Here is a 16,388-nt window from a genome sequence, read left to right as displayed (position 1 = left end):
CTTGATAAACGGCAAATGATTTCTTCTGGCAATAAACACTGAGGATTAGTTTGTTTTCTATCTTGTGTGGATCTGTGGTAAAAGCCAGTTTGAACATCCCCACCACAAAAACAAGTTTACCAAATATCAACCTTTTCAGCAGCAGATCACTCAGATTTCAGTTGCACCTTCATATTATTCTTTACAGTTTGGCAGGAAGATTTTTATGGGAATGAAAATCTGAAATGCAGAGGCAGGGAGTAGGAGAGAGGGGCATTTGCAGTTTTGCAGGGTCTTTCTGCTAAGAATCGGCACCCACACTTGCAGGATTTATTATGACTCCTTGAAGTTAAAACTAGAAAAAAGTAATGTCTCGTCAAACATATCCTGATCATTTTTATGCAATGCCACTTACTCATTTTATGCTCAGAGTCTGAACCCCAAAATAGTCTTCCTTTCTGTACAGGTGATCAAACGAGGAAAAGCTTGTCAAGTGTCCCAGGTAATTCTGTCTGAGGAGACTGCTACACCCCCTTTATGTTCTGCTGAAGAAATAAGAAAAAAACATGGGAAATATGGAATATTATTTTTTCTAACACTACCGTGTGTGTGCACATGTGCATGTGCGTGTGTGTATGCACCTGTGTGTGTAAATATGTGCACATCTAAACCTATGAACTGAAGTGAGGGCAGCAGCCTCCAGATTGCAAAGCAAGGCCTGGAGCATTTCCCCATTTACCCTGGCAATGGCTGGCAAATTCCTGTAGTGCTTTCCCCTGATATTAGCTTGGCTGGAGTGTGAGGCCCCAGGGAAATGCTGTTACAGGGACTGAATCTAGCTCTGTGAAGCCTGTCAGGCTGCTGGATGACAAGGATTCTCAAAAGTCTGTCAACCCTGCCGGTCAGGAGCCCGCCAATGCGCCTTCAAATCAAAGACACGTCAGGCTGACTCAACAGAAAGCTCAGCGTCACCCAGTGTCACCTAGCAGGGTAAGCTGCAAGATTTCAGCTGGGGGAAGTGAAGAGAGCTGGGGTGGGGGTGGGGCTTGTTTTACAGGGGAAGAACCTGTTTGACTTGTTACGTCTCATTTCTGTGAACAGTCAAAGCAGTTTTTCTTGGTGTCATCTTAATTACCTTCTGTGCAAAGAAAAAAAAAGGCAGTAAGTGGCAACAATTAATTTGCATTGTCAATTGATTTTTTTTTCTTTCTTTCTAGGAAGCCTTCTGACTCACAAAGCATATTATATCACCATCTGTTTTCCCCCTAAAGATTAATTCTGTTTTTCACTTCTATCTCCTTAGAAGATGCACTAGCATTGCTAATACCAAGCATCTGTGTGGGGACGGAGATGGGGCAAGATAGAGAGAGAGAGAGAGAAATTTGTTGGTTTTTCTTTTTAATACAAGCCAGTTTTGAGTCCCTTGAAAGAAACCTTGTGATTTCTTCCCCTTTCTGATCTCCAAACTTCATTGGGCATTCTCACTTTGGAAGAGATGCTATGTGGGAACCCATGCTGAAACTGACTTTGAGGGCTTAGACGGAAAAGAGACACTTTCTCAAGGTGATAATGGGCAATTTAAAAGAAACAGATCTGAACTCTATTCTTATTTGGCACTTCTTTAGAAGGTATATCACTTGTCCACCCAGTTTCCATTTCTTTTCTTAGGAATGGTGCATCCCACCACATTTCAGAGGAAAAACGGACAAGAACAGAGGAATGCAGGCATTTTCTGCTTTGATACTTTTCCAATTTCTCCTTTTTTGTTTACTGCAAACTCTCTGAAAGAGGCCTCAGCGCCTTCATCCATTAACAGTCTCAGCTAATGTCTGAGTGGGCAAATATATCCGTCTATATGTAGTTGCGGGCAGTGGCTGTGCCACTGGGTTTGGCACTGGTGGTCTGACTTTAAGACCATCTTCTGTGGGCCAAGTTGAATCTGAAGTTAGGAGAAAAAGGTGTCTGTCTGGGAAGTAATGTAATAAGTGGCTTATTCCTGACTTCTCCAAGCTTCCCTCTCAGTCCCTTCCTCCTTTAGTCTTAGCCCTGAGGACCTGGGACCTTCCTGTCTTCTAGGCTGGCTTGAGCTGTGAACTCTGACCCTGGGGCAGGTGGCAGGATAGTTTCATGGTTGATGTTGGTGACACCATAGTGCATGTCACATCTCAGAGAACCCGCCCAGCCCACATTCCCCTTCTCTCCCACCCTCCACCCCAGTAAAACTACCTGAAACATCCTGTGCAGAGTAAGGAAGAAAATGTGTGTTGAAACAATGAAAAAGTAGATGAGAAAATGAATTAACTTGTTCATGGCGCTCCTGGCTCTACTGCTTATAGTCTGAGTGCAGATGAGTCATGAGGTAATTTTTTTATGCCCTGATGGATAAGCAAGGGGTTCTGAGAAAGAGCCCTCAGGCAAAGCCTCTGAGATCCTTGGACCATTGATAAAGAGGTGGTCTAGCGCTCAGGCCAGTCAGTGGTCTGGGAACCCCATGAAAGGAGGCTCCATGCGTATCCTGCGGCTCTCTGCTCCACTAGCTCAGAAATCCTCGGTGAGCACAATTAGCAGTGCCAAAAGCAGAAGTCAATTCTCCATCCCACTCAGGGTTTGGCTGATCTCCCCCTAACGGTGCTCTTCTGAGTTCAAGGAGGTTTCAAAAAGAATGCTTTCAATAGTGAATCATGAAGACAGGTTATCAGTGCATTTGACTGGGGAATTCTGGAGGCCCACCTTGAGGAGTGGATTTGTGTTAGAGCTACACAAATCTGATCTCCAAAGAGATGGCAATGCCAGGGTTAAATGGAGATTACCTTTACAGAAACTCAAGTTTTGTAATAGCTGCGGTATTCTTCTCATCTTTAACCTATGTATGCCATAGCTTGGATCTTTTCAGGTCTGCTATGTCCTCATTTAAGGGAGGGCTTTTCCAATCATCATCACCATAGTTGCTCCTTACTTACTTTCAGACTTCTAAGAAGTTGTTTCCCTTAAGCCATGGTTCCTTTAAGAAATATATAAGAAGCATTATAATTAACAACTCACTGTTCTTTAAAGGTCAGCTGTATGGAATTGATACTTTTTATTACACTATTTGAGTCAGAAGAAGCATCTGAGCATCTGCAATATGACATATTAAATGTAACACAACAGAACAGCAGTTAGACTTCCCAGGATATATTTGTTTATCAACTTCCTGGAGAGGCTTTGGGTCAAGCTTATGTACTTTGGACTCTTCTCTGCTTCCACCAAGCAAATTGTTGCACACTCACAACTGGGTTCCTTGCATGTTCAGTCTTTCTGAAGATTTTTTCTTGCCCCAATCATATCTTTTTCCCCCAAAATAGTTTTAAATTTTAACATTTAAAACATGTCTTAAAGCTTCCTTCCTCTTGAAGCATTTCAGACAATCTCTGTCCAAATTCTTTCACATTGGTTGGCTCAGTCAGAGCTTATATGAAGCCATCCATAACAAGTCATAGATGTGCTTTATTTTTGGTATACTGTCCTGACTTTTCATTTAGGTTTGACTTTGTATGTGTCCCAGGTTAGGACAAGAAAGTTCTTTGGGTATTGCCATAATACTGAAAAGTATGTCCTACATGTGGTAGATGATGTTAAAGGAGTCAGACTGATTGAGGAGTTGGGAGGTCAGCCTCTACATGTTAGAGAAGAAATGAAGAGATATTGTTCTAGTTTGCTACCTACTGGAATGCAATATACCAGAAATGGAACGACTTTTAAAATGGAGAATTTATTAAGTTGCAAGTTTACAGTTGCAAGGCCATGAAAATATCCCAATTTAAGCAAGGATATAGAAATGTTCAATCTAAGGCATTCAGGGAAAGATACCTAGTTCCCCTGGGGGCATTTAAAGGTCTCTGATTATGTGGGTTCTGTAGCTCTTTCCAAAATGGTTCCCTCTTAATGGGCTCCAGTAAGCAACTCCACCATGAATGGGTGAAGACACACCCCCATGGAAATCATCTAATCAAAAGTTATCACCCACAATTGGGTGGGTCACATCTCCATGGATAATTTTAAAACTCTCACCCAGCAATATTGAATGAGAATTAAAGAACATGGCTTTTCTGGGGTCCATAAATCAAATCAGCACAGATGTGAAGGGCTGAAGGGTGACTCAAAAAGCATACTTCATTTTAAAGTTCCTGTTCAAATGTAATAGAGAGCAGTGCTGAATCAATATACTAGCATCACCATCTGACGGATATTTGGCTATTTCCTACTTTGGGTTCTCAGTCAGTTCCTGGTGGACATATGCCCTGCAGACATCAAGTTACAATTGGAAAGGAATTACATCTTTTTAAAATAAAATACAGCTTCCAAAAATAAAACATAAGTAAATAAAATCCAATAAAATAAAATTTAAAAAGTACTGAGGCAGGAAGAAAGGCCAGTCTTTAATCTTAGTTGAAGCTGCTCCTACTGCAGATGGGACATTTGGTTCAGTTCTTTTGTTAAAGACAGAGTGGAGAAGTGAGAAGCAGTTGAGTTTGGGAGATTGATCATTGCAATGTTGTGTCAAATCCTGTAAGGCCCTAGGATTAGGTGAACATCCCCTGGGGACCAGGAGAACAAAAGCAAAGTGTTCTTGACTCAGTCATTGAATCACTTTCTTGGACCAAGGATAATCCTGAGTTAAAAACATTCAGTGTTACAGACTGAAAACTGCATTTTGCATTCTCCTTTATACCAGGGCAAAATCTGACCGAGGTGTAACCCCGTCTGTGAATCTAAAAGGTGATTTATTACAGAATTTAATTGTACTTGTCTGGAACTTTGCATCTCATTCCAGTGGTGGGATTTAATTAATCCTTACACAGAGATTTGTCACTTTAAGGCAAATGCCACAGAAAGGCAAAGAATTATCTTAATGTGGCCTACACTTAGAGCCAGTTTTAATTTTATTACTATTATCAATTGTTTAAAGAATTTTGCTGAATGATTTTCATTGTATTTATGCCTTGAGACTTTCTAGAGCAATTTGGAAGATACATTAGAGAATAAATCATTAGATTATTAAATGACTCTAAACAGTGTGAGTCCAATTTTCAAAGGAGGTTGTAACACCCATATTTACTCATATTTCATCCTCTTATATAATTCTTCATGCCCTGTAGTTTGAGGATAAAACTTATAAGAATGGGTCCCTATCTGATGAGCTCACCCCCGCCCCCTTACTTTTTTGTCTTCTTTTCTATGAAGCAGAACTTTGGCTTCTTCCAAGAGCCCAAAGGGGATTATAACAACCAGAGGCTGAGCCATTTGGATAAGAACCCCCACATCTCTCCTTAATGTGCCCTCTTTTCAATATAGCTCACTTCTCCCTCCGCAAGGAAGACCTTTTGAGCATAACAATGGGTTTGTCCTCACTACAGTTGGCAATGGATTAAATGAAAGGTTTCTTCCTATGGCCCTTTTGATTGCCTGTTTCTTAGTCTGGCCCTGCCTTTCTTGAAGGGTTAGCACTAAACTGATGAGCTGTGATTTCTGCACACTGCACTGAGTGGGCCTGGAAAGGGTGTGACATGAGTAGTAGGTCTTCCTGTGGACGTGGAATTGTGGCTCTAACCCAGCACCATCTTAGAGGAGCAGAGGAGAAGATCGGAAGCGACCTTTTGCCTGACTGAGTTGCCTGCTGGGAACTGTTTTGGATTAAATATGCCAAAGTATTAAATATGCAACTTGAAAGAAAAGGAAATGTTAAATAACCTTTAAATCACTTTATAAATACCTTTTCCTCTCCCTCTTTCTTAATTCTTCTTGATTTAATTTTGTCTCTCGTCCCTATAAATTGTCAGAGGCATATTTCAAATCAAGAGCTCCATCACAATCTCTTTCTTCATACATATAAAATATTGGGGCAGTGTAATGGTGGTTCAGTGGCAAGAATTCTTGCCTGCTGAGCTGGAGATCCGGGTTCGATTCCTGGAACCTGCCCATGCAGAAAATATATATATTTTTGGATGTGGAAGGATAGTTTGTCATAAAAATATAAAATGTCTTGTCCAAATAAGAAACCAGAGTAGAAAGTTTGTTTCGACAGTCGACAGCCAATGTTCAAGTACCAAGCTTCGCTATTAACCACTTTGAATAACTTAACCCAGGTGCCTCATTTTAATCAGTTGTAAAATGGGGATAATACAATACTTAAAATCTTTTTCTGTTTTGCAAGAATTTTGTGAGGCTGAAATGAGATAAATATTGTCTATAACTTAACCATGGAAAGGGTTACAGAAAAGGCATGTACATTGCATGTTAAAACAGCAGCATCATAACTTGATCGTGATGTTTTGCTGGTTTCCAGATTTTCCACTATACCAAACAACAAACAAAATAACTAATATTTATGTTTCAAGCACTGTGCTAAGTGACTTGCATGATCTACTTATTGATGTGATTATTTACATAATGATTATACTATTATAGTCCCCATTTTGCGATAAGAAAACAAAGGCATGAGGAGGTTGAGTTGTCCTGGGTCACACAGGGGCTAATGACAGGTCCCAGGATTCACGATGGGATAGTTTAACCCTAGATCTTGAGTTCTTGATCACTTTGCTGTATTTTACTTTTTTACGCAAAAATGCAAGTAAATTGGAAAGAAAAAGAGATTACATAAATGATTGTGATATGATTGCTTCTGGTAAAATTAAATGGATAATTGGAGGAACTTGCTCTAACACAACATAAGACATTAAAATCACTGTTATCTGAGGCTGTTGAAAATCTTAGTTTTCCAAATGGTTTCCAGCACAGAAATAGCCAAGAATAAAACATAAATAATAATAAAAATAAAAAACTTAAAAATCCCTTTTGTAAAGACAACGGTAAATAAAGTTGCCAACTAGTAAACAAATCAGGGTTGAGCATAAGAACATTCTACCTAATGAACTGACATCTGCATCATTATGGTTAATGACAGTGACAGTGTCAATTTTGGGACAACATCCTCTTGTGTACTTAAAGAAAAACATATACTTTTTTTTCTTACAAAAAAAGCATATACTTTTTTTTCTTACAAAAAAAGCATATACTTTTTTTTCTTACAAAAAAAGCATATACTTTTTTTCTTACGGAGATTTCCAGTTTCCTGCCCATTCTCTAAACTTTGCCTCTTCTCTCCATTGTTTACAGAATAAATGAATTTCAATTTCCTTAGCTGGTCACTGACATCACTTTACAGTTTAGCCTCAAAATACCTTTTGTAACTTAGTGCCTGCTATTGCCCTTCCCTCATTCAGTTAGACTTCAAAATTTCCTCTTTGTATAACAGCCTTTTACTGCCCACTTACATGCCTTCTTTCATGTTGGATCCACTGCTTGCAATACCACTTATCCCCTGTCTGCACCTCTCTGATGCCAACGCCTCCATAAAGCTAGCACTGCCATCCACTCCAAAGTTGAGGTTAAGTGTTGGCAGTGTGTGAAGTAATGCCCCCTGCCCCGCCCCAATATATCTTAAGTTCTAAATCCTGATATGTGACCTAATTTGGAAATACAGTCTTTGCAGGTTATATTAAGTTAAAGATCTCAAGATAACATCTTAGGTTTAGGGTGGGTCCTAAAGCTAATGACTTGTGTCCTGTAAGAGACAAAAGAGGGGAAGCCACACAGAGAAGACCATATGTGAAGATGGATGCAGAGGTTGAAATGATGCTGCCACAAGTCAAGGAATGCCAAGGATGGCCAGCAGCCACCAGAAGCAGGGAAGAGGCAAAGAAGCCTTCTTTTCCTGAGCCTTCACAGCAAGCATGACCCTGCTGACACCTTAATTTTGGACTTCTGGCCTTCAGAACTGTGAAAGAACTGCTGTTGTTCTAAGCCACCTGGTTTGTGGTTATTTGTTATAGCAACCCTGGAAAGCTAATACAGTGTTAGATTCCAGAAACATAGGGACAGAGAGAGAAAAAAAAAAGACCCAGAGTCTTTTCTCAAGGCTTTTACAACAGGAAGTGAGGCGACCAATGAACAGGCAAACACATCTTAGGTAAAGGGGAATTAGAGGATGCATAGAGTGCTGTGCAAGGGGCTTCTGATGTCCGCTTGGTAGAGAGGAACCAGAGAGAGCAAAAGCAGTGTTCCAAATAAGGCCTTCTCCTGGGGCAGATATACAACTAGCTCATACAGTCCAAGCTACCAATTCTTAAAGTATTGAAATATTTCTGTACTAGTTGTTAAATCACTGCTCTGATACCCTGATTTCCCTGATCCCTTTTCTGGGTCCTCCGCATGATCCAGTCTTGGTAGGAGGCTTCCAGACCTGCTTTGATACCCTCCCACATCTGTACTGGGTGGTCAGAACTTGCCATTCAGTTTGTTAAATATTCCCCTACCTGTTACCTGTTTCGCTAAGAAAAGATTATAGCTCAGGAATGGCAGAGATGGGGAGGAAAAGAGTAGAACCTCATTTGACCAGGGCCTCCCCTAACTCCTCCCTACTTGGGTGGTCCATGCAGACCTGATGCCTGCAGCCAGAGTGTCATTGCTTTCTATTTCTGTCCTCTCCCTTAAAGTGTTTCTCATCCTGAAACAAACTGTTTCCCATTTTTCTGCCATTTATGACATTTCTGAATCTCTTCTTGTTTCTTATACCTCCAAGACCCTGCTCAAGGCTTCAACATCTGGGGTATCTTGGTTATAAATGTCAAAGGTAGTGAAGTAATGGGGTCCTACAGCTTTACCCTATGAGTTACTTCTTCATTCAGCAGGAAAGCACCCACCCATAAATAATCTTTTTTTTTTATATGAGAACATTTCCTTTTATCCCACAGAGAACCCCAAACTACCCTCCCATACCTTCCACTTGTTGACATTTAGTTTTGGCATAATGCCTTTGTTACATTCAATGGAAGCATATTACAATGTTACTGTTAACTATAGACCCTAGCTTGCATTGATTTTTTTTCTTGTATACCAATCCCATTTCCAGTACCTTGCAATGTTGACATTTATTTGTTCTTCCCCATGCCAAAACATTCTTATATTTGTACATTTCATCACCAACATTGTCCACTGTAGGCATTCCTAAGTTATCCCATCTCAGTCTTTATCCTCTATCTATCCTTCCAGTTTCATACATGACCCCAGCACTTCTTCAATAATATTCACATTCAGCTTCATTCAGTGTACTTATATTGTTGTGCTACCATCAGATTATATTGTATTATCCATTTCTGAATCTTTATAATCAGTCTTGTTGCACATTCTGTACTCCTTCAACAATGCCTGTCCAATCTCTATCCTCTTTCTATCTCCTGATAACCTGTGTTCTTAACTTTAACTCTCAAACTTCACTCACTAAGTTAGTTCATATTAGTGAGACCATACAGTATTTGTCCTTTTGTTTCTGGCTAATTTCACTCAGCCTAATGACCGCAAGGTTCATCCATGTTGTTACATGCTTCGTGACTTTATGATGTCTTATACCTGCATAATATTCCATCATATGTATAGTCACAGCTTGTTTAGCCACTCATCTGTTGAAGGGCATTTGAGTTATTTCTATCTCTTCGCAATTGTGAATAACGCCACTAAAAACATCAATGTGCAAATGTCCATTGGTGTTTTTGCCTTCAGTTCCTCTGAATATATTCCTAGTAATGGGACTGCTTAATCATATGGCAATTCCTTCCTGAGGAACCATCAAACAGCATTCCAGGGCAGTTGCACCAGTCTACATTCCCACAAACAGTGGATAAGTGTGCCCCTTTTTTATGTTCAGTAAGGATCATTTCTTTCTGATGACATGTATTGTCCCAGTCATTGCTGTTTTCCTCAGTGTCCCCTCCTCCAAGCCTGATCTTCCAAAACCCAGATAAATCTGGAGACCTTACTGGAATCACTAAAAGAGTTACTGTTCAACTTGACAGTCTCACTATTGTGTGCTGAAATTTTATCTCCAAGTTCAAGTGAGAGTTGGAGAACAGAGTAGAGAAAGGGTTTCCATTATCAGAGGCCTTAGTGATAAGTACTCGCTAACAAGGTTTGGAAGGGCTGGACGCTCAAATAGGTTGAATCTCGGTGAGGTCAAGTGTCAACTGACTCTCTCTGCAGATTGCAAACAATATGTGCCTTGCCAAGTTCTTGGCACAAAATGCCGCTGCTTTTCCTTAAAGGAGTAGATGTGCTCAGTAGGAAAGCCCAGGCTTTGTCAAGTTTTGTTTCTCGGCTTTATTTGGGTGGGTGGGTGGGGCTTGACCGGTGCAACCTGTATGGGCCTGAATTGGTTGGCAGAGTCTTTTCACCCAGTATAAGCTCTCTTGGTGTTTGGCAGATTGGATTGGCTAACTCCTGGACTCCAGTAATTAACTGCTTTGTTTATTTTCTTTTGGCTGTCCCTTTTTTGCCTGTCCCTCTCAGGAGCAAGAATACAGGGTTGGTATTGCCATCCTCCAGCTTAGTGGTACCCTATCATTTCTCAAAGCATTTTTGCCAGTCAAAAACAAGCAAAGCAAAATAAAACAATTATAACATCAAACTCAAGAAAGAGTATGGTGAAATGATGCTATCTGTATAAACAGAAAAGCAATCTCTTGGTCTTTGGGGTGTTGAAAATAGAGCTTCTATCCTACTCTCATCTTATTTTTGAAGATTTTGAGTTCCAATCCATATTTACCTTCTTCATTCTTGATGCTGGAGCTTAAGCTCACAGCTCTGACTGTTCTGAAATGCTGCTCGTATATAACCTCTATATTTTTAGTTCTGAACTGAGTGCTTTAACCCCACAAGGGTGTCTCTTCTTTGACCTGAAATATATATTTTTTTCTTTTACATGGGCAGGCACAAGGAATTGAACCCGGTTCTCCACCATGGCAGGTGAGAACTCTGCCACTGAGCCACCGTTGCCTGCCCTGACCTGATATTTTTTTAGCTATCTTGGCTACTAGTGTTTCCAACTACCTTGCATCAAAACTAGAAACTTCAGAGGTATTCCCTTTTTTTGAACCCACCACATTCCATTTGTGGCTGAGCCTACAAATGTAACTTTTTTTTTTGACTGGGGAGTTTTTTTTATTGTGAAAAATAATATATATACAAAAAAAAACCCAATAAACTTCAAAGCACACCACAACAATTAGTTATAGGACAGATTTCCGAGTTTGGTGTAGGTTACAGTTCCACCATTTTAGGTTTTTCCTTCTGCGTGCCCTAAGATACTAGAGACTAAAAGAAATATCAATATAATGATTCAGGAATCATATTCATCTGTTAGAACCTATCTTCTCTTTTATAACTTCACCTTCTCCTTTGATCTTTTTTTAATTATTTATTTTTAATTGATATATATTATATATTCATATACCATGTCATCATCCAAAGACAGATGTAACTTTTAAAAATGTCTCCACATGGGGCCCTCTTTGTCATGCCCAGTGACCCTGCCCTGGTTCAGACCTTCCTCACCTCCCATCTGGACGAGGGAAGTGATCTTCTGATGGTGTTTTTGCCACCAGCCTCTCCCCACTCCACTCTTTCTCCTCATAGCACTGATTAAGTTCATTTTCATTATTGTTGCCTTAGTTTCTGCTTGTTTTCCTTGCCAGCAAAGCAATTCACCCATTATATCCCAACTCAAAATAGTTGCAAATCCTTTTTGGAACATGATAAAGTATGAAGACAAAATGAAACAAGCTAAGAACAAAAGCCCTCCCATTCTTCAGAAAGGTTCAGATGTTCTTTTTCAGAGCTGTTCTGGATTCTGCAAGGGCAGGACAGCGGGTGCCCTACTTGATCACATCCCACATGGGATGTTGGAAGTTTGTTGGTACTGGGATGATAAGGACCCTGTCTTACTCTTCTTTTTGTCCCCTTTTTTCAATGAGTATTTAACAAGGCCAACAAGTCCCATCTGCTCGTTATTGGGTGATCTACATCTAACGATGCAGCCCCCCAACTCTGTTCTCCAGTGGTTCACCCTGATTACTGAGCACCTGAAGAGAAAGGCATCATTCTGTCTTAGTTTCCCAGGGCTGCCATAACAAAGTACCAAAACCTGGGTGGCTTAAAACAGCAGAAATTTAGGGCCTCACAGTTCTGAAAGCTAGAAATCCAAAACTTATAGGGGAGAATCTTTCCTTGCCTCTTCCTGCTTTGGGTGGTTGCCAGCAATCTTTGGACTTCAAACTCTAAACCCGAAGTGGACTTCTTAATATTGGATTAAGAGCCCACTCTAATCCATGACCTCATCTTAATCTGTCCAATTGCATCTGTAATGACCCTAATTCCAAGTAAGGTCACATTTGGAGATATTGGAGATTAAGACTTCAATATATCTTTTTGTGGGACACAATTCAAGCCATAACACTATGTGTGCCACCAGATTTTCTCTCCAGGTGTCAAGCCATGCACTTTTGTTGCCATCTTCCTTCTTTATTAGAAATTCCCATGATTCCTGGCTAACCTGCCTTTACTTTCTCCAGGATCTGGGCTGTGTTTGGTACCAGCATCTTGCTCACTGTCAGGTGTACTATGTCTAAAGTTGCTGGGTAAGCTTGTAGAAAATGCAGATTGTTGGAGTTTGTCCCTGAAGATCATGATTCATACCCTAGGAAAATTAGGGATATATGCTTCCCTGCTCATATTTTAAGTAGAGAAAGGGTACTCTTTGCCTTACCACAGAACAAAATCATTAGTTTTGCTCTGATTGGCACTGTCCACCCCCTAAATGTGGCCAAACTGAAGTGGGACAGTAGCTCTCCAGGCTGTTGATTAGTCTGCAGGACCTAAGACAAAGGGTTCAATGTGTTTACCAAACTGACAGAACAATGCTTTTGGCTTTGTGTAAGCATGAAAATGAAATGGTAACACCAGGAACTCTAAACCGTTAAGGAGAAAGAATTTCAATCCGGGAGAATTGTGGTTCAAGAAGAAAATGATACATTTCCATGGCAGCCACAAACACAGCTAGAATCAGCTTGCCAGGCTGCACAATTTAGGCGTGTGTTGGAATTAGACTTTACATGTTGAATCAGCTCAGCTAAAAATCGAGAGCAGTAGTTCTCGAACTGATCACAGGAGCAAGTGAAGGTGGTCAGAAAACAGGCAGAGTCCGCATCTGCCCTTAGAGGTTATAATTCTGTCTGTAGGTCTGGCAGGAGGAGGAGGAGGAGAAGGAAAAGCATCCAAGAAATCTGTATTTTTAATACATTCTCCAGGTGATTCTTATGGGAAATAGTGCTCCAAAGAAAGAGATTAAATCACATTGTCATCAGAAAAATGCCAAGGCATTCGAGGTAGGGTTATGGCATAGATACTGATTTAATGGGGTGCAGAATCCTCAGGAGGCCTCAGCTTTTAGGAAGTTAGGAACCTCCCCACTGCTACACACACACACAAGTTTAAGAATAATTTGGTTTACATTGTTGTTTAATACAATAATTTAAACAGTCTCCTTAGCTTTAACTCAATGCTTTGGGATAATTGCTCAGACTTTGGAATTGGATCCCTCTTCTTGGAATGCTCTCTCAAGCAGAGAATGGGCTGTGGGGGAGTGGATTACATAACCTCAGGGTGTGAGAGAGGGGCCCTATGACCTTGTGCCAGACCTTGAGTGGGCACTGACTGTCTCCTGCGGGGACAAGCTGGGGCTGAGATTGTTGTTGGCTTCCCTGGCTGACAGCCTGCCTATTTTTTCTTTCTTGACTTGTATGGGTCCAGGGCCCCAACTTGCTCAGTCTCCTGTGCTTGGTTTTTCCTGATGCGTAAATTGCCCTGAGTCCCCCCATATCTACCTTCTCGCCCCTGGCCAGGGCTGTACACCCATAGCTTCCACAACAGTGTTATCTGTCACCCATCTCCCCCTGTCATCCTCCTCCAGGACTGGAGCTTCTCAACCTGGAGTCCACGCTGCACAGAAACTGCAGGACTTTAGGAATGATATTGAAGCCTTTTTCCTGTGGGACCATGCACTATATCCTCCTCCATTCCTGGGCCTCGGACTGGTGTGAATCAGCTGCTGGGGAGCAGGAAGAGCAGAGGCTGCCTGCCCTGGTGTTTCTCCCAGCCTGTCTGAGGAAACTCCTCTCGGCTCTGCACCCTGAATTCCCAGGACAAGGACTTCCGAGTATTTCCTTCCCATGTGCTTGCCCATCTTCCTAACCCCTGCAATTTCTCAAGACTGCTAACAGGATGGATTTTTGTTGACTTCCTCCTCCTGCCCTTCCGAACTTTTCCTTATACAAAACTCTGATTTTGTCCTCCTGGCCAGCTCCTTGATTAAATGGGAACAAAATTAATTTAGAAAATTCCATTTCTTTGGCAATGCCAAACTCACAAGATAAAATGCCTTGCCGCACAACCCTAACTGAAATATCAGGAGATTTGTAAATCATCCCCTTTTCATTCTTTCTCTAACAATCCTCAACATTCCCTTCCCTACAAAGCCTTCCCAACAGGGCTGCCTACTATGCCCCAGGGAGCCTGGTCTATCTGGGTGAGGGGAGAAAGTCCTGTACTCAGAAAGACGAGGGAGAAAAATCTAGTAACAGTTTTCAGAATATTATCTGATAAACCTAATAAAATAAAAAGAGAATTGTTTCCCTTTCAGTTTGCCATCTCCAACAAGCAATCTTTAGCTCTTATATCTTCATTCGATAGAAATTTCTGAAACAATTTGGTATCAGATCCTTTTTTTTTTGGCCAAGGAAAATGCTTTAAATGTGAAATTACAATGGAGATTTTTCTTCCACTGGGGTGGAGTACCTGAAAGAATGTGAAATTTAGAGTCAGATAACTTGAGTACAAATATAATTTCTGCAGATTACTAAGTATGTCATTTCCCTTCAACTTCTATGCTTCAGTTACTTCATCTCTATAATGCATCTCCTTGTACACTGATTTCATACCTCATGGGGTGCCTGGGAGGATTGGTTGAAATGGTAATGTAGGTGTTCTTAGAAACTCTAAATCATGCTGCAGACCTTTTTTAAAAAATTAAATTCTTGTTTCTGTACTGTTGTAGACTATCAAGTCCACAGACACAAGGAAAGAGGGATTTCTGGGATTCACTCAACTCCTTTGGCTCCCACTGCTCTTTGGTTGTTTCCTGTGGCCAATCCACAGGCATCTTTATCACCCTCATGTTTGTTTTGAGCTGCCTGGAACGCTCTTATTGGGGAAGTCCCAGACTCTGGACTGTACTTAACCTCCCCTCTCCAATAAACTTCCTTGCCATTTATCATTTCTTGGTCAAAAACAGTATCATCAGGTTGACTGGTCATTTTAGGAATCTTTTGGTTACAAATAACAGAAAGCTATTCAAATGAGCTTCAGCAAAAAAGATGGGAATTATTGGCTCGTGTACCTTCTTCTTCTTCTCACCTCCAAAGGCAGAAGAAGGGGTCAGAAAAGTCTCCATGTCTCTGCTCAGCTTTAGATTCATTGTATATCAGGCCCTCTTCTTGGGGTTTCCCTCATCAGCTCCAGGCTTACACCCCCAGCCTTGCAAGTCCAGTAGAAAGAGAGGTTCTCACCTCTGGGAGCTACAAAGAATATCCAGATTTTCCTGACTTGTACCTTTTATCCAATTCTAAACCAATGATTGTGGTCAGGGGAATGATATGGAATGTGCTGCCTTAGCTAGGCCTGCAGCAGCAGCAAACCTATGGACTGAGATTGGTTCTTGAAAGGAAATCGAGATGCTGTTAGCAGAAGGGGGAGTGAACACTAGGCAGACAACAATAACGATGCCACCACATTGAGTAACATATGAAGGAACCTGGCCAATGGACTGCCTTTTCCAGGATATTCAGCTCTTAAGCCAAAGGAAATGCATGGTTTCCAGAAGGCAATATCTGCTCCATTGGAAATGGGCAGGGGAAACAACTTTAGGTCCATGAACCCAGTTTCCCCAAGTGTACAGGTAGAAATGTTTTCCAGAAAGGGGTGAAAGATATTTGAACCCAACTGATCTGTAAAAGGAGAAAATTTTTCCTCCCCAGAAAATAATTATTGCTATTCATTGTAATTCATTACGTCTTCTTATTCATGTTTCTGTCTAGCCACTAACAGATGTTTGGCATGTATTTAGAGCTCCTTACATGTTTGTTGAGTGAATGGATAAATAAATGAATATAACTTTGTTGTAAGTACTTGAGATGTGCTGTAGTAGAGTGATCAGGTCCTCTAGTGGTTCATTTACTTAAAATTTCAGAATCTTTTATGTTGATATATTCTGTCCCATCTGAAGATATTTATAGTTATGTAATCATAATTCTCTCCATGTAATCTAATATTCCAGGAAGATTAAAGCACCCCATCTTGTGAAGCATGCAACTCGGTGAGTGAAACTTAAAGACTGTATGTTGAATGAAATATCAGAAACAAAAAGACAAATATTATCATGCTTCACTTGTGTGGACTAACTATAAAATAAAAACTCATTGAACTGA

The 16,388-nt window shown here is 40.8% G+C and overlaps 1 long non-coding RNA gene across 5 annotated transcripts in view; it reads right to left on the bottom strand.

The window, feature by feature from the left end:
• Positions 1–13,239: 13,239 nt before the first annotated feature.
• LOC143681349 (uncharacterized) overlaps positions 13,240–16,388 on the bottom strand; it is a 173,006-nt gene continuing 169,857 nt past the window's right edge. For all 5 annotated transcript variants that reach the window (XR_013174550.1, XR_013174553.1, XR_013174551.1 and 2 more), the window contains one exon: positions 13,240–14,700. This is a non-coding gene — a long non-coding RNA (uncharacterized LOC143681349). The remainder of the gene's footprint in view (positions 14,701–16,388) is intronic.

The sequence above is a fragment of the Tamandua tetradactyla genome, chromosome 4 (assembly GCF_023851605.1).
Source record: "Tamandua tetradactyla isolate mTamTet1 chromosome 4, mTamTet1.pri, whole genome shotgun sequence".
Taxonomy (NCBI): Eukaryota; Metazoa; Chordata; class Mammalia; order Pilosa; family Myrmecophagidae; genus Tamandua; species Tamandua tetradactyla.
Note: the sequence above shows the minus strand (reverse complement) of the source record. Positions and strands in the feature narration are given on the sequence as shown.